Raw genomic sequence first — 27,499 nt, forward strand, 5'->3', positions numbered from 1 at the left:
GCAGATTCTATACCACTGGACCACCAGGGAAATCCCTGTAACTTCTTATTCCAGTGCTAAAACTTAAATTCATGTTGACAGCCCTGAGTCAAGAAAAAGTTAAAAGTTCTTCCGACCTGTTCTTTTAGCAAAGTGGTTAAGTATACATTACATTTTAGCTTTCAAATATAAAGAGTATAGATGAGCTTCACTTCTCTGGGACATTTACTCATTTCGTCCTCAAAACATTTAGTCATTGAAATCTGTTGAACACCTTTTATGCATAACAGCTTATCTCTAGACCATGAATAAATAAGTTTGATGTTAGTGGAGGGGAGATTGGTCGTCACTGTAAATAAATTTGATGTTTGGCCGTTAACTTCACAGCAGGGTTTTGTGTACTGAAGCACCGTTATGAAGGTTGGGATGAAAGAGGTCACGCTAAATGCGGGAGAGAGACGGAGAAATAAATAAGCTACAGCAACTTCTGCAACCCAGGCAATGTGCCAAGTCTGTGACTTCATTTGATCCTCACACCAGTTCTGTGTGGCACTCAGTCGTCCCCATTTGCCGATGAGGAAGCTCAGAATCAAGGAGGGAGTTAATTTGCCCACGATGACATAGTTGGCAAATAGCAGGGTTTGGATCTGTGTCTCTGTGGCTTGGTCCATTGTCCTTGAAGCAAGTGGCGTTTCCCTCTTCCACTGACATGAAGTGTAGCGTGATGGACACATGCATTCGTTCATTTATGTATCCATCCATCCATTCAGCAAATATTTGGAGACCAGCTTTATGCTGGACTCTTTAAGGAGGTGCAGATACGAATGAATAGTAATTTGAGCTATGGCATAATATAATAAATAATAAAAGTTCATGACAAAACTATATGACCGTGGTGGTTTTTAATTTTAGACTATAGACTCAGTGCTACTACTTCAAGATTATGCCTCTTATATTTGGAGGCATTATTTTTTTGAATTTTAAAAAAACATTGCTTAGCCGTGAGAACAGAATTAAATCATTTGTAGTTATCAAATTAATTTTTTAATCGCATATTGGTGCTAAGTTGGTGATGTAGGCCTCGTGACTGAACAAAGGCAAGCTTTCTTTTTCTCCACCTTTAGGTGGGTAGCTTCCTCATCCGGCACCCTGTATGATATTGGATGCCCATTTACTGTAGCACCTCCCAGCTTCCAAGCGAGTTGGGTAGCACTGGATGGTGGTTTATTGCCTCGGCAGCTCTGAACTAGTGAAGCCTAGATTGGTGAAATTTATAGCACCTAGAGTTAGAGAACGAGAAATATACTAACAGCACGTTCTAGAAAGCACAGGATCTCAAGCCATAAGATCTGGGTTTGAATGAAGGCTCTTTCACTTGGGTGGCATTGTGCAAAATTGTTAAATCTCTTTGAGCCTGGATTTACTGATTTAATAGTGTTTATGTCACATAGTGTTATGGGAATGAAAAGACACAGTATATGTGAAAAATGCTTGGCAAAGACAGCTGTAGTGTTTAATTGTGTAAAGATAGGATCATCACTCTGATAATTGTCTGGCCAGGGTCTCAGGTGTCTTGTGAGGATAAAAGAGCATTTGACATGGGACCCAAGCTGTGAAGGAAAGACAAGAAATAGAGCTGTACAGAGGGATTGTTACGACTATAAAGGGACAAGAGTGTGAGCATTTGCCTTTTTTTTTTGCCTACTCTGTTCCTAGCCATTTCTAGTGACAGGTACCACTGGCATCCTGCAGCCTTCTGCTTCCAGCCTCTAGGGTTGCCTCTAAGATGTCTCATAGTGGTGTCGAAAGCCCACTGCTTTGAATGCCCCCCTGGTTTCTAATCCACTGCTTGCTTTTGGTCATTCCTACTTGTGTGCCCATCTGCTCTCCAGGCCTCCCGCCATCGGCCCATCTTGCTCGCTGACTAGGCTCTTCCTAGGAGCAGACTCTCTGAATCAAGTCCCCTGTGAATTATCCCCAGTTTGCCTTCCTTCTTGCCATCTGTCTTTCCTGAATGCTCTTGGCAAATCTCAATAGCCACACTACCAAAAAAGCAAGAAAACTTTACTGAGAGGAGAAGACAGAGTTAGGGAAAATGATGTGTACAAGCAGGACAAAGGATTCTGTAGGGCAGAGCGGACAGGGAGATAGGGCCTGGTGGAGGATATTGATGTGAATGGGAGCCTGTGGGTAGTTTCAGGCAGTGAGCTGCCTGAGCATCTATCTAACAATAGGGCAGGTGTCCACTCTCCTCTGTGTGTGCAGAGAGCCTGTCAGTCGTATGTGCCTCTGTGAAAGCATTCGGTAAGAAAATCGATGTTGTAGGGGGAGTGATTCCCATCTTTACTGTGGTTTTAACCCTGACAGGTGATTTTCTAAATCTCCAGCTAGGAGGACAGGGTGCAGCTGACCAAGCATCTCAAACTCCTTTCTCCCGAACCTCCTCCTTTGGGTGCCCTCAGTCCAGTTACTGTGGGTACCACTTGCTGTGGTTTTGTCCATTAGCCGGCCTGCGCCTGCCATTGTAGAGGTCCTTTGGAAACACATTATTAGAGAAGAGCAGCAGAGAGGAAGTCTGCAAACCAACAAGAAAACAAACAACCTACATTCAGTAAGAGCAGGGAGTGTATGACTCACAGCGAGAAACACAGAGGCAGACACCCCCTCTTTGTTTCCCTTTCAGACTTCAAAACGTCAAGGTGAGAGACCTCGCAGCTTCTGAGGGAGAGCCTGGTGGATGATGAGGGAGAGCCTGGTAGATGGAAAAGGAGAGTCTATTTTGAAGCCGTGTAGAGGTGGCATGCAGACAAGATAGCGTGCCCAGTCCTCCCGGGGCTGACCTCTGTCTTCTTCAAATATGACCGGAATGGCTTTAGTGGTGATTTCATCTAGTTGAATTTTACTCCTTTAAATAATATTGCAGGGCTTCCCTGGCGGCGCAGTGGTTGGGAGTCCGCCTGCCGGTGCAGGGGACACGGATTCGTGCCCCGGTCCGGGAAGATCCCACATGCCGCGGAGCGGCTGGGCCCGTGAGCCGTGGCCGCTGCGCCTGCGCGTCTGGAGCCTGTGCTCCACAGCGGGAGAGGTCACAGCAGTGAGAGGCCCGCGTACTGCAAGAAAAAAAAAAATAGTATTGCAAAAACGTGACCTGTCAACTCTGGTTTTCCCTTTTCCTGAAATGTGTTCAGCGCTTTGGGTGTTCTTCGGGAAACCTAAGGCACAGGGGAGGAGGTCCTGAGGAGGTGTATGAAGAGGTGGTGTTAGGCCAGCTGCTTCCATTTCTGGGGAACCTCGTTATGTGTAACCCCGAGGAGGTTTCTGAAGGGCTTGTGCCTGAGAGGCCTTGTTCATAATTAAAATGTCTGTTTAAAAATCAGTGTCCCATTGCACTTGAATATTTGATTTGCTGTCTGTGAGGTTTGCTTTCATGTTATTGAATTTTTAGATTTGTCAACCACATTTGAGGGATCATTTCAGTAGCATCCAGACAGGACGAGCTAGCTATAGGCAAGGAGGCCTCACCAACCCCACCCTTCCCTTATCCGGGGTGCGTGTTCCCGCATGAAGAGTGGTGTTTGCGGGTGCCCTGAACGTTCGGGATGATTTACAGAGGCTCTGATACGTGGTGTGAACTCCTGCAGGGAATCCTGGTTCCTTGTTTCAGCTCTGCTGATCCCTTGCTGTGTGACCTCCGGAAAGACTTTTCCCCCTGTTTGCCCTCAGCTTCCTTGCACGTTAATGGAAACAACAACAATAACATAACTCTTTCTCTTTATTCCTAGAAAGACTGTTGAAATGATCTCAGATTTGCTTTGAATTGCAAAACCCATCTATTAAACACGACACATGTTTGCATATATCCACGTATGTGAGTGTATGTGTCACACACATGCACACATCTGCTACTCACATTAAGGCAGAGGCCAGGCAAGTTGACCTTGAGTTCCCTTGGTGAACTTGGACCCCCACTGCTTCCTTAGGGCTCCACACGGCACCTTGTGTGGTCTTCATAGGTCGTTTCCCAAGGGTCTTCCCTCTCTCAGGGAATGGTCTCTCTTATTCAGAAGTCAGCTTTGATTTCTCTTTCTCCCTCACCTCTCATTTCCAATCTATCCATCACCAATCCTGCCAGCTCTTCTTTCAAAGCGTATTTCAAATCCACCCACTTCCACTGCTGTCGCCATCATCAGCCTCTGTTGATTCCTCTCTGTAATCCGTCTTCCACACGGGAGCCAGAGTGACTTTTCAGAAATGTAAAACACATTATGCCAAGCCCTGCTTCAGACTAGCCCGTGGTCCTGGTGCTTCTAGAATGAAATTCGAACTTCTAACCATGGCCTCCTTATCTTCCTTGGTGGCCTTCCCCTCCCTGCCTGGTTCACTAAGCTCTAGTGAAGCTTGACTCCTTTTTGTTCTTTAACACCCCACACTTTCTTACCTTAAGAATTTTTTAAAATAAGCTTTATTTTTTTAGAGCAGTTTTAGGTTCATAAAAATTGAGGAGAAAGTACAGAGAGTTTTCATATATCTCCTGCCCATGTGTACAGTCTCTCCCACTATGGATACCCGCCCCCCACCAGAGTGATGCATTTGTGACAGCTGATGAACCTACATTGACACATCACTGTCACCCAAGGTCCATAGTTAACCTTAGGGTTCACTCTTGATGCTGTTCATTCTATGGCTTTTGACAAACGGATGATGACATGCATCTACCATAATACTGTATCATACAGAAGTTTCACTGCCCCAGTAATTCTCTGTGCCCCTCCTATTCTTCTCTCCCTCTTCTCATCGCTGGCAACCACTGATCTTTTAACTGTCTCCATAGTTTTGCCTTTCCTAGAATGTCATACCCTTGGAATCATACAGTGTGTCGCCTTTTCAGAATAGCTTCTTTCACTTAGTGATATGCATTTGAGATTCTTCCCTGTCTTTCCATGACCTTAAGGATTTTGCTTTAGCTTTTTGCTCTGCTCGCCTTTTCCTGTCCACCCTATTTAACTAGCCTCTCATGTCACATCACCTTCTTGCAGGTTCTTTCTAGCACTTGTTACCCTCTGACATTTTCTTTTATTGTTTACTACCTGTCTCTCCCGCGAGATTTCAAGCTCTGTGGGAGTGAAGGTCTTGTCTGCCTCACTCCTGGTTGCGCCCCAGTGTCTAGAGCAGTTCTTAGTGCATAGCAGATGCTCAGTAAATGTTGGGAGAGTTGAATGCATCGGTGACCTTCAATATATGAACCCATTTTAGCATTACTCTTCTCTCCTAGTTGGTCTTCAAGGTGACAAACTCTTTCATTCACACTGCTCCAGGTTTTGTTCGGAGGAAGAGGCAGACATTCATGTTAAGTCACTGAGTCTGAGAATTGTTTCTTGTTCACCTTTGGCTTCTTGGTTGTCTGCTGAATTTAATGGGCCTCCAGGCAAGCGGAAGTTGGGAGCCTTGCGCAAGAGAGAACAGAGGCGGTAGAAAATGATTAAAGGAAAATAGCAGAATAGTGTAATTTTACATTTATTGAGTCACACATTGTACTCCAAGCTGTGTATAACATAAAAAATGAATTAGGAGACAAGTCAGATATGAAATGAATGAGCACACACAAGCCCGCAAATACTGCAGAGAGGAAGGTATTTCTCCAGGTGCCTCTTCTCATTTACCAAACTGTAGCCTTATCAGAATATATGGGCTCGTTCAGGAGAGGCATCACGCAGCCAGTGTTTGTGGCCCAGTCATGCCCTGGCGGCACAGAGAGACCTGCAATTTCCTTACTGCTTCTTGAAGAAACTTTCTTCGACCTAACAGACTTTCTAGGGAGACCAAACCAAGTGCAGCTGAGTTTAATGTTCTCATTAAAATGTTAAAGAGGCTTTATTCACGAATGGCTGAAGCTGTAATTTCTTTATCCTCATGAACTGTGGAAATATGTGGCCGTCTCATACAGTGGCGTTCACCCAGACCCCCCCCTCAGGAAAGTCTGCTTAACGGAGGGGTTGGCTGGATCTGGGGGCTGGGAAGGGGATTATCTGGATTGTATCTTTCAGGGATGTAGTGGAAGTGATGGGAAGGGGCCCCCCTTCCTTGATCTGTTTTCATGCTGTAGCTCTTGTTGTGTAAGCACTATTCGTCTACTTGACCTTGAGTTCTAACTTGGAAATCACATGAGAGACAAACACTCAAATACACACGTGCACCCAAATGTTGTGGGCCGAAGTGGGTTTTTATCCTCCCATAAGCAGTAGCTTATTGAGGTGAAATGAGAAGAAATCCACACGTGTTGAGGTGCTGGTAAACTGAACAGGGAGTTGATCTGGAAAAGGAATTGTGTGAATCACAGGTGGAGCTGGCACTCAGAACTGGCTTTGGGTGGTGACCAGTGCAAAAACATAACTGTAGAGCTTTAGGGAGTGGATACTGATGGCAAATACAACTATTTTTCTTCCTCTAAATATTTATAATGTTGTATAGGTAACACTGAAATCGTAGAGCTGTCTGTGGTCCATATATGGCTAGGAAACTGTATTGCCAGAAACCTCAAACTGAAACTTAAGGGGACGAAAGATTAAAACATGCTCTTTTCCTCAATTCCTTATTATTAGAAAGCATTGTCTGTTGAATGGTAACAGATCTAGGTCCCACGATACGCAGATGTGGTAATGTAAGTAACATCTAGGGATTGTTTAAAGATATTTTTTTCTTTTTCCATTGATGGGTCATTGAGGTACTTTACTCTGGGTCAGATTTAAATTAAAATACATGCGTCCTAGAGTTGTCAAAGTTTTTTCCTCAAGAGGTAAACCCTTCTTTTCAGACGTGAGTGCAGGGCTTTCGTTAAAACTGTTTCAGGGGCTTCCTTGGTGGCACAGTGGTTGAGAGTCCGCCTGCCGATGCAGAGGACACGGGTTCGTGCCCCGGTCCGGGAAGATCCCACATGCCGCGGAGCGGCTGGGCCCGTGAGCCATGGCCGCTGGGTCTGTGCGTCCGGAGCCTGTGCTCCGCAACGGGAGAGGCCACAATAGTGAGAGGCCCGCGTACAGCAAAAAAAAAAAAAAAACTGTTTCAGGTCGGAGGGGGCAGTGGAGTTGAAAGTTAACATAGGAGGCTCTTTCTACGTGAAAATTGGATGGTTTCTGAAGAGGCCTTTTCTGGAAGGGTGACCATCTCAGCCCAGTGGTTTTCATGGTGTTAATGTTGTTAACGTTAAAAAGAAACACTCATGATTTTTGAACACAAAGAAAGTCCATGCTGATTTTAGAAATACTGTTGATCATATACTGTTGATGAAATACATTTTTAAGAGATTCAGAGCCAGATATAACAAATTACACTGCCGGCTAAGCCAGCTCTGCTCTAACTCTTGGTTGGTTGATATGGAATGACTTGCATCCCTGTTTCGGGGAACTGCTAACCCGGTCTCTGAATTCTGACATGAATCCAGAGAGGCAGGACCTCTTGGGGTTCTATTTAGACCCAGCTCCACCTGTCGTGTCTCCTCTTTCCCTTTTCCAAGATAGGATTGCAATCCCTTTCCTGGTCTACAGAGCAAACCCATTCTGAGGGCTTCTTGGCTTGCCTACGAAATCTTGGTGAGCTGTGATCAGGTCCTTACTTCCTAGTTTGACTCAGAACTGTTGAAGAAGTGTAAAGGTGTGATGAGAGCATCCGTAATTATAGGGTCTGGACAAAGTATCATGGGAACAAATGGAGGGACTGACTAATTTATCCCAGGCTGCTGTATTTCTTTCGGAGAACTTCTGTCTGTCCTCTAGAGTTTTTCTGTTTGCTCATTTGCTGTTAGAATGTTAGTTGTCACATCTGACCACTCAGTATCCCTGCCCAGTCAACCCCTCTGCCCTTTCGACTTCTTGGAGGTGAGTTATATCCACAGCCCTGTGTTTACCTTATGATTAGGTGCCACTGCCAGAAGCCTAGAGGAAATTTTCAAAGTGCATCCGTGTGCCATAGTATTTCCCTCCGGCTGCTTAATTCTGTTGTGTCTTAGGCTAATACTGATCGGTCAGTTGATTCTTTGATTCATTCATTCATTCATCAGACATTTGGGGAGCATACTATATGCCAGGGGCACATCCTGCATCTAGGTGCTGGGATAAAAGGGGGAGCAAAGCAGATGTGTCTACAGAGTTTTGCTGATCGTTCACAGGGGTGAAAATAAGAGTGAAATACCTGAAGAAAGCCAGATTGCTTTTCTGTAATTCACAGGGTGTGTGTGAGATTTGCCATATCACAGCCGACTCCGTAGAGTACTCCGCAAGTGCATTTCACGCAGGAAGTGGCGGTACCAGACATTTTCTGTATTATGATAATCTTCATGTATTTATTAAGCTGTAGCTTGTAAGGCTTCCTGATGGGGCGTTAAATGAGCCTTTTTGTGTGCTGCATTGTGTCTTTGTCAGGAAGCACTGTGGTAACTCCTGCCTGTAATGAGGCCCATTTCAGTCATTCCAGGAGGGTTTGGGGGATCGGCACAAAGAGGGGTAAGACGAACACTTAGGAAAGGGCTGGATTCGTGGTGGGTTGAAGGGAGCGTCCTTAGGAAAAACCGGAGATAGAATGAAATCCTTTTGCCTAGTATATTTTACGTCTCGGTACCCTTTGAGCACAGCAGCTGAATAGCCCAGCGTTGTTCTACATTTTGAAAACTGCTAAGAAAATGCTAGCTTACTACATTTATAAAGTTTTTTTTAGAATAAATTTATTTATTTATTTTTGGCTGCGTTGGGTCTTTGTTGCTGCGCGCGGGCTTTCTGTAGTTGCGGCGAGCGGGGGCTACTCTTCGTTGCGGTGCGCGGGCTTCTCATTGCGGTGGCTTCTCTTGTTGTGGAACACGGGCTCTAGGTGTGCAGGCTTCTGTAGCTGTGGTGAGCAGGCTCAGTAGTTGTGGCGCACGGGCTTAGTTGCTCCGCGGCATGTGGGATCTTCCTGGACCAGGGATCGAACCCGTGTCCCCTGAATGGGCAGACGGATTCTTAACCACTCTGCCACCAGGGAAGTCCCTAAAGTTTGTTTTTTTTTGCCTTCTCAACTGTTGACCTGGCAGCAGGTTGGGAGAATCTGTGAACTCCAAGTGTGACGATGGGACAGCAGACGAGCCCAGAAATTTTCCTATAATTTCCAAGCTCTGTGCCTGGGAGGTCTGGCTACACACTGATAACAGAGGTTCGACTCTGGGAAAGGAGAGAGCCTAGAAGAGGGGAAAGAAGTATGGGCACATTAGTGAGGAACAGGGAAGAGAGATCAAGGGGGGAAAGGTAGAAAGGTGCTTCTCTCCCTCATCTCCTCCTTCTCATAGCAGGAGGGGGTGAGAAAGCAGGCAGATTGAAAAGGAGAAGAAGGGAGTTGAATTAGAGATGGGAGGGCACTTGGAGGTGGTAAGGGAGAAGGAGAATGAGTCAGAGGAAGCGAGGGGGAAGGAGGCAGGATAAGGACTACTTAAATGTAGGGAGGGAGAGGAGACAGGCACAGAGAGGGGCGTGCACACTGTGGTCTCACCGAGAGCCTTCAATTGCTCCCAGCGATGCAGCAGCCAGATAGCCAGTGTCCCTCCCCGAAGACAGGTTCCTGACTTTTGTATTAACTTTAATGCCATTCTCTTTATGGCCCCTGTATTGCTGGTTGCAGCTGCATTGACACTCTGCGTGATCAGAGAGCAGAGACTTAGTTCTGTGGTCCCTGCCCCCTCGCAGTGTTCGGCAGACTTCTGAGTCAGTGCTGCTTGCATTTGATGTCTGCTATTCCTCCTTGTCTATACAGGTAGGTGAGCTGAAAGGGAAAAGAAATGTTCCTAACGGCTGCCGCCTTTAGAGCTCATGCATACAAATATTCATAGCAGTTGGGAAAAACAACTCGATACAGTCACAATCCAATATTTTTTCTAAGTAAAGGTAGTTGACTCCTTCATTGCTGGGCTGGGTGCTTGCCCTAACCCAGCACCACACTCACTGCGCCTACAGGTGGGCTGCTTCTTGAAACACCTTTCCTCTTCTTTTTTCGAAGCTCAGCTCAGGAAGCCCTCACAGTGTTCCAGGTCCGGGTCAGGTGCTTTCTAAGTGTGCACCAGTGCCCTCCTCTGCACCCTGGCTTCTGGTGCCAACCTTTCCCCTATTAGAGCTCCCATTGCTATTGTAATTTCTGTTCTTCCCCTACACTTTGGGCTCTTTACACAATGTTGGATATTACGGAGCATCTAAATAGATGTTCACTAACTGCTTATGGAATGAATGAATGGCCATGGTGCTGCTTTTGTAAGTGTAAAACAAAAGTCTTCTAGAATCAACTATGCTTTAGGAATGAGTGTACAATTAGCCCACGTATTCTGGAAGAGAAAAGTCGACTTCGCCAGCAGTAAGGGATTTCTGGGGACTTTATTCAGTTATAATAAAGGGACTGTGATTCTTTTAACTTCTGGACACCAGAGGATAGTCAGGCAACCTGTTTCCTGTGATTCTAGTAATTGCAGGTCAGATAGATAAGGAGCTTCAAAACCATACTTCTCAGACATGGATGTGCATAGGAATCACTTGAGGATCCTGTGAAAATACAGATTCTGTTTCAGGAGGTTTTAGCATTTCAGGCTCCCTGGTGATGCTGCTGTTGCTGGTCCGTAGACCTGACTCGAGTAACAAGCTTTTAAAATACTTTCTAGTCAATAAAGTTGGGATTCATTCTATGGAAATATACAGTTGCATTTTTATAGTTTGAGGAACCACAGACTTCCCAAGAGAAAACGTAGAAATATCTAACCCTTATGTCAGCTTGGAAATTTGCAGGAAGTCTTTCCTACACTTAAAAAGAGGAACCCTATACTGATCAGCCCCCCCACAAACTGCTTTCAAATGATACTCTAGGTTGTACTGCCCTTAACTAATACACAGCTTTACTTATGAAGGCTTTTGCAGATTTGGGAGGCCCTGGCCCTGACCCTAGCCCTGGTGTAGTTACTTTAGCAACAAGGACGACCTTTAAAGCACAAATATGCTGTGGAAGATCGACAGTTCAAGGGCTGTGTTTATGATGAGACCTTGGCATTTATGGATTGTGACCAGGCAGAGACCTTCTCCAAGGACAGCCAATTAGAATGGCTGGAAGTAGGAAGGGCAACATTCAGCTCGAACTTTGCAAGCGAAACCTTGAATCTGCTTATATATATTCCAACAGCTCTCTGAGTTTGCTGTTCGAAGTTTTCTCTAACACGGCTGCCTTTATTTTACAGGTCCTTTGCAGCCAGCATGATGCCATCTTTATAACCCGTGGAGGAGAGAGCGCTCACCATGTTCAGGTAAAGGGATGGTGGGTACAGCAAGCGACGAGCACGGCCACTGGCAGGTTGCTTGTCACTGTATGAGAAGTGATGCAGCTTAATCATTCAGTTGACATCACTCTCTTGTGTTTTACTCATTTATACTGGGGTGCAGAGGGCCAGTCATGGGTGGTCTCAGTGAACTAATGTGCATTTGGGGAGCATCTCAGAGTACCTACAACAGGGGCTCTGTAGACAACCAGGGAGGAAACAGGACTGGTCACCTGGAATCTCTTTCCATCTTCTACAGTGTTAACATAGAGTTATTGCTATTGTTCATCTTTATTACCGTATCAGAAGGCTTTAATCTTTTCAACATTGATGTAAATAGGTGAATACTGAAGACTCTTCTAATTAAAGTCTTATCTCTGTTCCCTTATCTGAAGTTGCCCTTCTAAAGATTCTTTGCATTTTCCTCTTCAATAAACCTATGTCCCACGACTTTGATTTGCCCCACTAGGTCACCAAGATTAATTTTCCATTAACCGTTATGGCTTCTTTCTTTCTAATCATCTTTTTAGAGTATTAAACTTTGGGTCAGCCTCTGTATAGGATATAAACCATCTCTTTCTTTGATGGTCTTTATGGAACAGACATAGATGGTGATGATCTCTGGTCCGTGGACTGAACCTGGCCCTGTTAATTGAATCAGACCATCTGTGGATAGACCCGCACAGGAGTTCCATTGACCATGGCAATTTTGTCATTGGCCTTGCTTCTTTTGTGACCCAGTCTGTATTAGTTTTCTCTGGCAGCTGTAACAAAGGAACACAAACTGGGTGGCTTAAATGACAGACACTTATCATCACGTGGTTCTGGAGGCTAGAAATCCGAAATCAAGGTGTCAGCAGGCTTGGTTCTTCCTGAGAGTTGTGAGGGAGAATATGGTCCATGCCTTTCTCCTAGCTTCTGGTAGCCTCAGGTGTTCCTTGGCCTCCGAACGGCCGTCTTCTTCCTGTGTCTTCGCATTGTTTATCTCTGTGTTCAAATTTCTGCCCTTTTAAAGACACCTATCATCTTGGATTAGGGACTCCTTTAATGACTTCATCATAATTTGACCATCTGCATAGATTCTACATCTAAATGAGGCCACATTTAATCGAGACTTCCACATACTTTTTGGCACACCTAAGTCAACCCATAACACTATCTAAGGGAAGGGGACTTCGTTCCTCTTGGTATTCCCTAAAGAAACTAGCACAAAGCTTGTTGCTTAATATTGGTTGAATGGGTGAATGGCAAAGACCATAATGACCGTGGCCAGATTCATTTGGCAAAAGCAAAGTGCAGTGACCAGAGGTGGGCAGCTCTTCTGCTCCCTTATCCTCAGTGACCTCTTACTTTTAGGATAGTCCCAGTTCAACAACATCATAAACGGGAACGAGCTTCCCTTTAAAATTAAGCGCAAGTAGACTTTTTCTACACTGTAGCCCTCTCTGTGAGCCAGGCCCGCTTTGTCTACCGCATGGCAGGCTGACAGTTTACACGCCACCTCTATCAGGACATCAAGATATCTTTCCAGCTAATTCAATACCATTGCAATCATACTTAGCCGGGCTATTCTTTCTTTCCAGCTGCATCACTTTGGGCTTATTAAATTTAACGTCTGTTCCAGAGCTCTCATCTCTAAATGCAGTCCTGAAACAGGTCTGCTCCCGTTGTGTCTTCTCTCTTCTCTGTGCTTCCCCGGGTAGAAATTATTAGCAGTGGTCTTTTGCGTGTTGCTTAAGATTTGAGTATTGGTAACATGTGAGGATCCTGGTCTCAAGATAGCACTTAAATGATCCAGTCCTCAGCGATGTTTATTTAGAAAACCCTTATTTCCTGCAAGGGTAGAGCTTTCTGGACGTATCTACTGTGACTTCCAGGAAAGGATTACCTTTCTGTCCCAAAAGGAAGCCTCCTGCTGAGAGAAGTCCAAGGCCAGTGGGGACTTGGTCCTGGGAATGAATCAGGCATCTTTAGAGACCCTGTGAATTGATTTCAGGCCCCGGGTTAGTGCTGCAGGTGGGCAGGCCAACATCTAGATACAGACTGTGTGGCTCCCAGCTGGGCTCCCCAAGGCTGGACATCAGGTGGGCTGGGATAATTGACTTCCAGGCTTCCCGACCCCACGGAAGCTTTCCTATTCCTGGGGGTGGGGCTGCAGGCCATCCCATGGCTGAGGGATAGTGTTGGCCTAGACAGCACTGGCTTTATAAGATGATGACAGGCAGTAGAAAATGAAAATGAAAATAAAAATTCATGTTAGCCTTTTTCACGCTGACGTTAGTCCTAACAAAATTGGTGAATCACAAGGCAAATTTTTATGGTGTGTGTGATGCCTGCAGGCACGGTTCCACCAAATGCCATCGTACATGGTTGTATAACTTCATCCTGGCGCCTCCACTGCTTGCTTGTCTTTTCCATTTTATTGAAGTGCTGGCTACCCTCTATCACAAGTGCTTACTGTCCTTCTATAATAACTTCCATGTGAATCCCCTCGTTTGGTGTGTGAGAATGTCTACAGGCCCAAATTAAAAGTAAGACAATTTGTTTTGGTCACCCAGTGACCATATCAGAGTGATGGTGGAAGAGCTCTTTGGTGATGACGTGTCGAGTCCAGTGAGCAATTACATCTCGGTCGTTAAACAGTCCTTAAACAGCTTGTTTAGTGCCCTAGAGTGGCACTGCTACAGTTATAACATTCTAATACATCTTATTGTAATAACTAGGTTACTTTGTGTGTACCTAACACTTCTCTACCATTAAAGAGAAATAAACCAGAAATGAAACCTCAAGTGTCTTGAAAACTAAAAACTAACTTATTGTTGCCAAGTCTTTTCCCCTCTTCCATTTTGCACTTTCCAACTTCTCTAATCTGAGATTTCTGAAAATTCAGATATACCTGTTTCGTGGAATTGATAATAATATGCATATTCACTGTGAAACTCTGACTTTAAAAAAAAAGGGGAAATGCTTTTTATGTTTTTTTAGTTAAACGGTAGTTTTAAGGCCTCTGAAATTTTAGAGTGTTTTTATGATACACCGGAAACATTTTAATTAAAGAAATGATACTTTGAATCAAGATTCTGTCAGACTTTCTCAGAAAATATTTGCACACGGGTAAGTTAAGATACGAATCTTCGTGTTTGTTCCCTTTGGGTTCTTTTTCTGCCTGTCTCGTGACGGTTCTTTTTTTGTTTCTTTTAAATCTGTAAGTTTATACTCAGAGCTTTTAAGCTGGTGACATAGAAGTCATGAAGAGCAGAGGGCTTCTGGCAGAGAACTCGGGAGCTCGGCATACTTCTCCATGTCTTGCTGCCCTGACATTTAGCCCTCACTAAGCTCTATCAAGTTTTCTATAATTCTTTTGTATTTTCACTTTCTTTCCCCCTTTTCATCTATGACCATCATTTTCATGGCTTTTCCTTCCTTTTGTTTTTGTTTGTTTATAAGACCATTCAGTTTGTTCATTTGCTCCTTCACTCACTCATCCATGCAAGTATTGTCCTTCTCACATGTGCCAAAAATGGCTCTGGGGATAGCATCAAGGTGGTCACAATTTAGGTGGGAGATGGTCGTGCAGAAATTGTTGCTGTGATGGGGCTCTGTACTATGTGCTCCGCACACACAGGAGAAAGAGCAACGGAGTTGGCTTGGGGAAGTCAGGAAATGCTTCAAAGAGAAGGTGGCATTTGAGTGGAGACTGAAAAGAGTAAGAACCTTGCCAGATGGACCCATGTGGTGGAGAGAGAACATTCTAAAGGAGAAAGGACGGGCGGCCTAGCAGGGAGGTGTGGCGAGCAGGGTGTGTGTGTACCGCTCGCTGTTTGGGCGACGTTGCTGGAGCATGAGGTGGGAGGGAGGGTGTAGGGCTGGCTGAGGCTCTGTGGGAAAGTAGGCATCGATGGAGAAGGTCCCCTTACATACTGTGAGCCCTCCTTCCATCTCAGGTCTACAACCTGCCGTTGCCTCGGGTTCATCCTGCACCTTGCAAGGAGGCTGCCTGTGTTAGCAGGCTTATCTCCTGTCAAACGCCTCACTGCTGCTAGAGGGAAGTCAGGGCTTCCTAACCTGGCTCTCGAAGAGCTCAGCGCCCTCTCTCTCTCTCTCTCTCTTTTTTTTTTTAACATCTTTATTGGAGTATAATTGCTTTACAATGGTGTGTTAGTTGCTGCTGTATAACAAAGTGTATCAGCTATACGTATACATATATCCCCATATCCCCTCCCTCTTGTGTCTCCCTCCCACCCTCCCTATCCCAGCCCTCTAGGTGGTCACAAAGCACCGAGCTGATCTCCCTGTGCTATGCGGCTGCTTCCCACTAGCTATCTATTTTACGTTTGGTAGTGTATATATGTCCATGCTACTCTCTCACTTCGTCCCAGCTTACCCTTCCCACTCTCCGTGTCCTCAAGTCCATTCTCTACGTCTGCATCTTTATTCCTGTCCTGCCCCTAGGTTCATAAGAACCATTTTTTATTTTTTATTTTTTTTAGATTCCATATATATATATGTGTTAGCGTACGGTACTTGTTTTTCTCTTTCTGGCTTACTTCACTCTGTATGACAGACTCTAGGTGCATCCACCTCACTACAAATAGTTCAGTTTCATTCCTTTTGATGGCTGAGTCATATTCCATTGTATATATGGGCCACATCTTCTTTATCCATTCATCTGTTGATGGACACTTAGGTTGCTTCCATGTCCTGGCTATTGTAAATAGAGATGCAATGAACATTGGGGTACTTGGCTCTTTTTTGAATTATGGTTTTTGAAGGGTATATGCCCCGTAAATGCTGGGTCATTTACTCTGTAAATCATCTGTCCTGGCTGCACTCGCCTGCTTTGCTTCTCACACACAGTTTGTTCCTTTGTCCTTCCAGCCTCCATCTTCAGAATCCCCCATCCTTCAGGACATCCTTCAAATCCATCCCCTTTATGAAACTTTTCTCCACTCATGAGTAATTTACCCCTTCCTCACTGCAGGGGAACTTTCAATGTACTCCTCACATCACAGTGTCACATGCCTCTCTTATCTCATGGGTTAGTTCTCTAACACTCAGAAGCCCTCAGCAGGTGCTGAGGAAACGGCCCACATACCTATTACGTGTCCTGTTTGTGCTCAAAGTGCAGCCTCTTACATATTATAAATGCTGCATTGACGTTTGTTGAGAGTGGAGGGAAAACGGAGTTCCTTTAATCTGTAAGGCTGCTACAGAGGTGGAACCGAGGGGTTGATTACTTGTCGTATGGAAGAGGCAGTGGTTAATGTAAGATCCAGATGACACTCTTGCAGGGCAGAATACTTTTCGGTGAAGGGAGAAGGATTACATTAAACAGAAAGCTGGGCTATGGACAGAAAAGCGGTCCACTTTGAAAACTAATTAAACCGCCCTAAGGCTGAGACATGGGAAGAAGAAACTTAGAAAGCCATTAAGCCATGTGTGCCTGGTCTCGACGGCGAGTGACAAATGACAAAACAGGTAAAAGCACCTATATTGCATTAAGAAGCTCTGCATCTTTCTAAGAGATGGCCTCTGGAAGACTTGATTCAATTTAAGACTTCTCCATTGCAGATCTGGAGACAATCACAATTTCAGAAATATAAATATATATTTATATAAATATGCATATAAATATATTGAAAGTTTGCTGCCACTGAGCTCAAAAGACCATAATCCTATTACTTGTGATTTTGACAAGGGTAAGTATGAATAACTGAAAGGAGAGATCGATTAAAGGAATAATATGAACAGGAATAATGGAGTTAAGGTAATTGGGGCAATGTTGGGCCTAATGGACCTTGTTCTCTTAATGCCTCTCTTCTGCTCTTCATATCGAGTTGGCCCTAAAGTCCATTCGACTCTGCACCGGCAGAGAAGAACATAATGGAAGAATTAGTATTGCTGTCTATAAAAGAATCAATCTTGTTTTTACAGAAGAACATCAATCAGTCTGTGAAATCAATTAGCTGGAATTTTTTACATTCAGCTCATAAGGTAATGAGACAAAGTGATGAGCAAAGCCCGTCTGCCTCGCACGTAGTAGATATTCAGGAAACGTTTCTTGAATTAAAAGCCAAAGGAGACCATGGATTTAGTTGAAACACTACTTCAGTGTAAGTCCTTTCGTCGGTACTAATTCAGTCCCATCCCTTTTCCTCGATGGACTGTTCTCTGTCGTACTGTAAGTAGAGATGATTCAGTTTCATTGATCTCTGCAGTGAGTTCTCTCACACGTCAATTGCCGGGCAGCCCAGGCCAGCCTCGCGTGACCTTGGGTCTCTGTATTACTTAGGGTCTGACCAGGGGCCTGTGACTTGGTTTTCGGCCCTGTAGAGCACTGGCAGATTACATGATTTTGAGAAATATCTCTTTGATGACATTACTGCCTCTTCAGAAAACTTCACTGTCTCCACTTTGTCTCCCGAGTTACAGGCTCATTAATGCTTTAGAGTCCCTTCCCCACCGCACAGAGCTTCTGCGTTTGGACTTCTCCCACAGCCTATCCACACTGAACTCCCACCTGCCCCTACTCAGGCCCAAGGCGGAAGGCAGATTGGTCTCTGCACGGCATCATCCCATTTTCAAACAGGCACAATGCTCCCCTTGGAATTCTTCTTCTCATATGTAGATCCATCCAATTAGAGTCAGTCTGCCCAAGGCAATCATGATAGTCCTTAAAACTGTATGTTATCAAGAATCATGCTGTGAAGACGTTTATTTCAGTGAGACGAATGGTGTTAGGAACTAGAGAGTTGCAGGCACACAGTAACAAGGTTGTTTTACCAGCAGGTATTTCAGTGATAATGACGTTTTCAGTATCCACAGGAGTGTAACTTCAAAACCTGAACATCACTGAAAAGTATATTTCACTGTATCCCTTTTCACAAGTTTGTAGTGAACTAAACTGGTATTTTAAAAAATGATTTCAACATCGTAATGACCCGCTATGGTGAAAAACTGAGAGGAAAAACTTAAAGCAGCTGTATTTTTAGTAGAAGAGGTTTTTTTCCTTTCTGCCTTAGTCTGCATTAAATAAATCTTATTTCTCCATCAACTGATCACTTTGTATCTAATACACATCATGCAGACTGTACAGTAGAAATGTTTGTAACGTTTATTCTTCGAAACTGAGTTTAAGTCCTTTTTCCTCCATTGAGTTTGCCTCTTACCATTCCACTCTTCTGTCATGGTTTTCCCCCCTCCAGATACCCTTTTTTAGGCTAATTATCCACTCAAGGACCTCTTTAATATTTAACCTTTTTGAGAATTTTTAAAGGCTGCTCTGAAATACAGACATATTTTTATTTCCCACAATGCCCAGTGCATCGTTAGGACAATGTGACATCCTTGTTTACAGAAAACATACAATTATTAAATTCAGTTTCACCCCAAATTTCTCTTTTCCCTACTTCCTATTCTACCTGAACATTGAGTCTTGTCTAAATGGTTAATTTTTTTTTTTAATTGAGTAATCCCCATTTCAATGTCAACGTGAAAGGATGAAGAATGACTAATAGGTTTCAGGTTAAAGATGGTACACGTTTTATTTAGTTCCTGAAACACGATTAAAGTGACCCTTAAGGGACTTTTTTTTTAAGTTACATATCTATAAGAACAAAGGAATGGGGCAACAGCCATAGCATTTTGGAATCTGGGATACAGGTGGATGAGTGATAGCTTACTGAGCAGAGGAGAAAGGAAGAAGTAGCCTAATTTACACTGACGACTTGTGCGAAGCTCAGGAATTTTCAGCAACAAGGACCCCTTGGAAATGAGAGTGAAGATAGGACTAAAATTAGGAGTATTGGCTGAAAGTTCAGATCTGCTCCCCAACTTTATACAAGCAGGGAACTAACTGCCCCTCTTTCACTCCATAATAGGAATGGAGAGGTTTTTTTTTTTTTGTACAGATGATAAAATAGAGGTTTCTGGATTGGAAGGTATCAGGAAAAGTCAAGTGGTATTATATAGTCTTGAAATCAGGGAGATTGTACTGATTTACCAAATCCTGAGAACCATAGCTACCTTCTTCTCCCTGCCCCCCAGCCTGAAGGCAGCCAGGATGATACCCTATCTGCAGGAGACTTCCCTGGGATTATGACCTAAAAATAAAACTCGAGGGCTTCCCTGGTGGCGCAGTGGATGAGAGTCCGCCTGCCGATGCAGGGGACACGGGTTTGTGCCCTGGTCCGGGAGGATCCCACATGCCGTGGAGCGGCTGGGCCCATGAGCCATGGCCGCTGAGCCTGTGCGTACGGACACGCAACAGGAGAGGCCACAACAGTGAGAGGCCCGTGTACAGCAAAAAAAAAAAAAAAAAAAAAAAACCTCGAGGATACTGACATCAGGGGTTCCCAAAGAAGAGCCCTAACTAGAACAATCCTAAAATAAATCTCAAATCAACCCCTCCCCACAGACAAAACCTTCCTGCTGACTTTCTCGGGCCTCACCAATAATCACCAAGCAGACAGCCAAGGATCATCAGACATTTAAGGAAAGTCTGTATTATGCGAGACAGAAACTAAAACATGCAAACAGAAAAAAAGCAACTTGGAGGAAAACAGAACCTTTGCAGGAAGAAAAAATCTTAAAAAAAGAAAATCATTTGTATCTTCAGATAGATAAGGTGTGATATTACAACTGTGAAACAGAAGAGACTTTATAAGGGTTGGGAGATAAAGTTAAGGAAATTTCCCAGAATGTGAAGTAAAAGAGAAAGAATAGAAAATAATATAGAAAAAATAAGAAATTTATAGGATTGGTTCATGAGGTCCAACGTCCAAAAACAGCAATACCAGCTTGAGAGAATATAGAAAACAGAGGACAGAAAACTGTCAAAGGAATAATTCAACAAAATCTCCCCCAACCAAAGATAGGAGGTTCCCAATTAAAAGGTAATACCAGTACATGGTCATGAAACTTGACAACACTATGATGTGCTCCAATAAGTGGGTAAACCAAAAAGACCCCAGATCCCAGAGACGGGACCAATGTAAGAGCCAGCTGTGCAGAGGGACAAGTGATCCACTGATCTCAACAGGAGTAGGTAGAGAGCTTCAGGAGAGACCGCTTGAAGATGATGCAATTGATAAAACACCTGATCTATTCCTACTGAGAGGAGATTTACAAATCTGGGGGAGGCTTTGGGGATAACCTCAGGCTAATTATATAAGGAAACTAACCAAAGTGAAATGTAACACTGATTTGTTACATTGAAATGAAACATTTCAATGAAATGTAACAGGAAGGAGAAAAAGGAATGCAGAAAAGGAAATGTAATCATAGAATATTACATGACTCAGATACTAATAATGTCTCTGTAGCTATAATGATTTAAAATGGGTATTTAATATAACCAAAATTGTGCTAGAATTCTGAGGATAGGAACATGGGACAAATACAGGTGGATGAAAACTAACCAACCAACCAACCCTCATCTTCCTTATTGGAAGGCCAATAGATAACGCCTAAAATTGAAAAACCAAGAAATAGTGATACAAGCATGTTATTAAAATCAGTTCTCAATTTCGCCTCAATGTGGCGCACATAGGAACAGATAACTTAGAAACATAGTAAGCTGGGGACATCCATTTGGGGACTATTGTATAGCTAAGAAACTTCCAAATGAAATCTTTTCAGATTTTCTAATGAGAAACCTGAATTTGCTTTCATGAACATAACTTCTTTTCACATTGCTATTTGCCTAAATAGCTAAATAGAATTCTTGATCAAGATGTCAGTGATTCTCCTCTTGGAATTCATATTAGTCACTGTCAGATACTACACAAGCATCGATTAAGAAATATTCAGGCTGTTTTACCACTATTCCAAATTTTACAGCGGTTAGAATTATGTTTTAAAAATCCAACAGCTTTAATCGTCTTCTTTGCTCTATAAATGCAATACTCCGATACTGCCCTTTGAATTTTTTTTCTATGAAGTAATTAAAAATGATGACGGGGCCCCTAATTGGTAAAATGCGTGTTCATTGTCAGAGCAGTCACCCCATAGGTAGCTTGGATGCCAGTGAAAGGGCACGTTAGCCCCCAGTGGAAAGAAGTTTCTGAAACCCATAAAGAGAGAATTTGGGGAGCTGATACCAAGAGCTTTGCCCACCAGTTCCCCCTCCCCAACTTACTAGAGGCCCACCTTCAGCCAGCTGTACCTTGCACGTCTGGAATGCAAATGCCTCCCCCAGCTGCATGGACGGCTTCTCCAGAAGGGCAGTGGTACCTTCTGCAGCGGCCTGTTAACATGGGTGTCCCTGGACATGCAGTGCTTCTCAGCAGAGCAGTGGGGACTGTGCCGTTGGACTCTGGGGAAGCTGATGGCCAGCTGTGACCTCTCCAGCTGCACGGGGCCCCACCTTCTTCTCTGAGGCTGAGGGGTGTCAGGACCTCATAGCAAACCTGGAACCAAGTCACAGCACAGCAGTGTGCTGAGACCTACCGGCTGGGATGCGCTGATTTCTAGATGTGGAAGCAGAGTCCCAAACGATGACTTCAAAAGTTGTAAGCAGTTAACCTGCGGGCCTAGCACTACTTAACAGGTGAGACTGTGTTCCGAACAAATTGGCGTAAATACAAATCGATTCTCAAGGAATATCTCTCATGTGGTCATATTAGACCTTCCAGACCTTTTACTTCATCCAGGGATTGGAAGGAGCTGCATTGAACCCCGTTTCCATGAGGCGAGACAATAAAATATATGTAATTGTGGAATATGGCCCACTTCTTAAATTCAGAGGCTCTTCAGTTTGTGGATTAACCACATGCTGTATTTTACCATTTTGTCTCAAGTATGAAGGTAAAGAACCATACATCTGAAGATAGTAAACTTCATCTTTTTCTAAAAGGAAGAAGACAAGTTGAAATTAATGGGGAATAGAACTTGTGTTTTGAATCTCCGATTGTTTATTTTCTTGTTGTCCCTTTAACATGGTCCTAGGGAAGTTAGTAATAATGTTTTAGGAGAAGAGTTAGGAAATGGATAGTCACTCTTTCACTACATTTTTAAGCTGGAAAAGAAGAAAGGCAGTTAAGAATACAGAGCGGTGACTTCTCACTCTCCCTACAGAGCGGAAGCAGAACGTGGTCCATTTGGTGCCCTCCATATTCAAGGCTGAAATTGGAAACAATGGTGCTTTAATTCGCTGCTGAGTTAATGGGCCTGCTGATTTGTTCTCATTTTTCAGGCCTCTAAAATGTCCTTAAAACCCTCTCAAGGGTTTTATACTTTTAGCCTGAGGTCTCTGTGCTTCATTTTTCCTTTTGTTCTTCAGACACTCTCATTGCCTCTCCTTGTTTCATCTTCTGAAAGGTTCAGAAAAATGCGTGGTATGTACTGAATAATTTGGATGGAGCTTGTGACATGTCTTGATGATGTTAAGCCACTCAGAATCCTAGAAAATAGTCCCAGCTTGCATTAGCAGTAGATTAATGCAGGTGAACTTCAGAGTCTTAATTTTAAAGAATTTACATTTTTACCAGTGATGATTGAAAACCACTGGCATTCTCTCTGCCTGCATTACTGATTACAATTGCAAATACTTGCAAAAAGTGCTAGGGTGACTTTTCACTGTTCCATAAGGAGCAGAGTATTATTTTACCCGTTTAATGGCTATTAAATATTAAAAAAACAATTTTCCAAAAATACATCCATAACTGTATGCAACACGTGCACAAATCACAATGGGAAATATATTCTGATACGCATGCCTAATAATACTTGTGTAGGTTAGTTTCCGTGTCTAAGAGAATTTGCCGAGAGGAAAGGTTAAATTCGGGGGAGGTTTCTCATTTGCGACTTTGTTCCAAGGACGGAACAAATACGGGTGCTTTCAGATGAAACCAAGCAAGTTATTACTCAGGTAGTTCCTTTTTGCCCCAGGATTTCCTGGATGTGAGCTGTACGTGAGCCCCCGCCTCAGGATCTGAAGCAGGAATGGTGGAAAACCATAGTGAGTTAGTTATTTGGGATGTGGGACCCAGAAGCCCCGTCACCTCTTGAATTTTACCTGTGAAAAACGAGCAGGGGTTATTTCTTAATGTTAAGGGAATTCCTTCGGAGGAGAGATTCAGAGGAGAGCAGGAACGTATTAGGGGAGGGGTCTTAAGAGAGAAGGGTTAGCCCCACCTTCTGGAGGGCAGAGAGGGGGCAGGGCACAGGGGTGGGGCCTGTGAGCTGGGGGCAGAGCTAGAAAGGAGGAGAGTGAGGGGAAAGCAGGGAGTCAGCTGGTGGACTTGAGATCCGGGGCTGAAATTTAATTTCAGAAGAAACATTTGGAACACTTGGCAACGTGTCACATGATCGATCAAAGTGACATATGGGGGAGGTAATCTTTTTTTTTTAACATCTTCATTGGAGTATAATTGCTTTACAATGGTGTGTCAGTTTCTGCTGTATAACAAAGTGAATCAACTATATGTATACATATATCCCCATATCTCCTCCCTCTTGCATCTCCTTCCCTCCCACCCTCCCTATCCCACCCTTCTAGGTGGTCACAAAGCACCGAGCTGATCTCCCTGTGCTATGCAGCTGCTTCCCACTAGCTATCTGTTTTACATTTGGTAGTGTATATTGGGGGAGGTGATTCTTGCTGTGGGTTATACAGTGACTCAGAAGAGGGAGAAGGCAGGCACATAGTGAGAAGAGCTGCAGTGAGGAAGGGAGAAGGAGAAGAGATTGGCCTTGGTGACAGGACTGATAGAGAAGACGGAAGATGAGGAGAGCTTACTGAGAACTTTCAGTCAAGGCTGGGGGGCTGCCTCGGAGAACTCCTCCCATCCCTACTGGTCCGAAAAAAAAAGAGGGCGTATCCAAAAGATTATATACAGCAGATGTCCAGATGCCTTCTAGAATAGATCAGTTCTCTTCCCAGCTTACAGGTCAAGGAACCATGGCAATGGAACAGTTTGCAAAAGATAGAAAATTTGGTCGGTTCTCCTTTGGACGTGCTACGACCCTTTCCCTCATTCCTCCCACTCCCGGGAGATCCTACAGTTGGCAATAAGTAAAGGGGTGTGAGAAGAGTTAGCTGTCGGGAAGGGAGCACAGGCCTGGGATGGGCTGCGCATACACAGTAATTGGATCCGGGTGTGGGGATAAGCATTCCATGTCACACAGAGGAGATGGGAAGAGCCGAGGCTGGAGAGCACACACAGTAAGCTGCCTTTTGAGGCCAAGGGAGGAAAGGAGACAGAGAAGGAGCAGTCAGAGTGGCATTAAACCCGTGAAATTGATCTGAACTTGACAGGGATATTTGCTTCATTAGAGCTGATCGTATGAGTTGTGCTTTTAGGCCGTAAATGAGGGGACAGTTCCATCCCCCAAGACTTAGCATCCACAGAGAATTCACAATATAAATACAGCAAGGCGAGCCCCCAAAGCAGCCTTGCTGAGCAGATGTTCAGCCACCAGAAAGATTTTCATGAGCCTCTTTTACAAATATAGTTCCCCATTCTTCTTCTTAGAGTCAGCCTCTTAGAGTGAGAAGTCTTTAAATGAGTATCAGGAAGGACATTTTCAAGAAAGTCCTGTACTCCATAGTGGTGGAGCTATTTTAACAAAATGAGTGAAAGCAGTCCAAAGGCACAGACTTCTAGTTATAAAATAACTAAGTCGTGGGGATGTAGTGTAGAACATGGTAACTCTAGTTAATAACAGTGTATTGTACATTTGAACATTGCTAAGAGAGTAGATCTTAAAAGCTGTCATCCCAAGAAAAAAAATAATTTATAAGCTATGTGTGATGATGGATGTTAACCAGACTTCTTATGGTGATCGTTTTGCAATATATTCGCATATTGAATCATTACGTTGTACATCCGAAACGAACATAATGTTATATGTCTCCCAATAAAAAATTCTAAAAAGAGAATACATTAATTTTTACGTTGTAATCAAAATCAAGCAACACTCACCGAACCACCAGGATGGATTATAACGCTGAACACTTTGTTCTAAGTGGGAAATCCCTTTGAGTCTTGTATCAGTCAGGGTTTTGCAGAGAAACAGAATCAATAGATATGCACACATCTACGCCTGTGTGTATGTACATATAGTATATTTATTTTAAGTAATTGGTTCACATAACTGTGGGAGCTGGCAAGTCTGAAACTCATAGGGGTGGCCAGCAGGCAGGAGTTGATGTCGTAGCCTTGAATCTGGAACCTGTAGGGCAAGTCAGCAGGCTGGAAACTTAGGCAGGATTTCTTTTTTTTAATTAATTTATTTTATTTATTCTATTCTTGGCTGCAGTGGGTCTTCGTTGCTGCGCGCGGGCTTTCTCTAGTTGCGGTGAGCAGGGGCCACTCTTTGTTGTGGTGCGGGGGCTTCTCATTGCAGTGGCTTCTTATGTTGGGGAGCACAGGCTCTAGGCCCACGGGCTTCAGTAGTTGTGGCACACGGGCTCAGTAGTTGTGGCTCATGGGTTCTAGAGTGCAGGCTCAGTAGTTGTGGCACACGGGCTTAGTTGCTCCGCGGCATGTGGGATCTTCCCGGACCAGGGCTCAAACCCGTGTCCCCTGCATTGGCAGGCGGATTCTTAACCCCTGTGCCACCAGGGAAGCCCTAGGCAGGATTTCTGTGTTACAGTTTTCAGGCAGAATTCTTTTTCCTCCTGGAAACTCAGTTTTTGCTCCTAAGGCCTTCAACTTGATTATATGAGGCCCACTCAGATTATCCAGGGTGCTCACCTTCACCTAAAGTTAACTGAGGGATACTGTGAATTGTATCTACAAAAATACCTTTACAGCAACAGCTAGACTTGTGTTGGACCAAATAACTGGGCACCAAAGCCTCCCAAGTTGACATCACATACCTCTGATTTTTACTTTGGTGGAAGAGCAAAGTTAGCTGTGTTTTGTCCCGTTTCCTCAATGTTGAAATCTTTACAATGAAGAAAGATTTTCTTAGTGATTCAAAAGTGGCAGTTTTGGTGGTACCTTTTATCCTGTCAAATTATGAAAAAAAAAGAGAAAAAAAAAAAACTTTGAAAAGCTGGGCAGCGCCAGCACCTTACTTCTGTCGCACAGGATGCAGACGGTCTTGTCTGCTCTGTCTGGAGAGTGGGTGGCATGGGTGATACAAGTTATACTCTTCCTAAACTCTGTACTGAGACCACTCCCCTGACTGTGCAGCCATTGCATGGGATGTGGGGAGTTAATGTTTTCTGGGAAGAACTTTAATGTTAGGATTTACTGTCTTTTGCACATATAAATTTGAAGCCTTAGTGCTATGCTCTTCTAGTTATTTGCATTTAATATGCATGCAAATTCACAATGTATCCTATGTACCGAGCACATAATTTATCCATCGGTACTTTCCCTGGTTGTTAGCAATTTTGGCCTTGTTAAAAATTAATGCTTTGAAGAGATATATGATTTCAAATTTATATGTAGTATCTTTAGTTTCCAGAGGAAGATATGGAGTACATTCTCCGCTGGAAAGGTAGAGCTCTGCTGTAACGTTCTCCGTGTTTAAAGAAGTTACATATAATGCTACAGGTTAGAATGCTTTTATTTATGTTTCCTATGAATGGGTTCGGATTAGTTGTCACAGATGTTTGTTTCCCCTAACAATGCTGAAAAATATGTGTTTCTGAAGCATGATTGCAACCCACAGCATCCTGATACAATGGGGAGGGAGAGTCCTTTCAGGTGATACACACACCTCACGCAACAAGAGTACATCTTGTACGTTTAATGGAAGAACATCAGGTCTGTACAGCATGACCCACGGCAGGAGGATCCCAGAGAGAGACTCTGAGGCCTCTCCGGCTGCCATTTAGGCCTGTTGTCTTGGCAACCAAAACACAGCCATCAGTCATTTCCTGGGCCAGGAACTCCAGTCAGCCCTGACTCTACCACGCCCTTCCCTCTTCCCGCTTCCAACCTATCGCTGGTTCTGCCCCGGCAGCTTCCAGGCAGCTTCAGATTTCCCTCCTCACACATCTCCAGGCCCCCACCTGTGTCTGTTCTTTCCCCTCTGGGCGATTGAAACCTCATCACCGGCCTCCTGGCTTCTCAGCTGTGTACCTCTTTCATCAGTGCAAACAAGGTTTCCCAAACCTTCCTTCCCACTATTGAAGAAAGTCCTCTTTCTGTTTAAACCTCCAGGCGTTCAGCATCCTCTGCGGGGAACAGGCTTCCATCCTCAGCTTCAGCTGTCGGCTCTGTTCCACTAGTTACCCTTCTCTTTGTGCTCATC

The 27,499-nt window shown here is 44.0% G+C and overlaps 1 protein-coding gene across 6 annotated transcripts in view; it reads left to right on the forward strand.

Moving 5' to 3' along the window:
* Positions 1–27,499, forward strand: part of ENOX1 (ecto-NOX disulfide-thiol exchanger 1) — a 604,918-nt gene that overhangs the window by 129,953 nt on the left and 447,466 nt on the right. For 5 of the 6 annotated variants that reach the window (XM_030882173.2, XM_030882177.2, XM_030882178.2 and 2 more), the window contains exon 2: positions 11,210–11,275. The gene's annotated coding sequence lies outside the window, so the exon portion shown is untranslated. Of the gene's footprint in view, positions 1–11,209; positions 11,276–26,712; positions 26,797–27,499 lie in introns of those variants that run through there. The other variant, XM_060288268.2, reaches the window with a different exon arrangement.

The sequence above is a fragment of the Globicephala melas genome, chromosome 18, assembly GCF_963455315.2.
Source record: "Globicephala melas chromosome 18, mGloMel1.2, whole genome shotgun sequence".
Taxonomy (NCBI): domain Eukaryota; kingdom Metazoa; phylum Chordata; class Mammalia; order Artiodactyla; family Delphinidae; genus Globicephala; species Globicephala melas.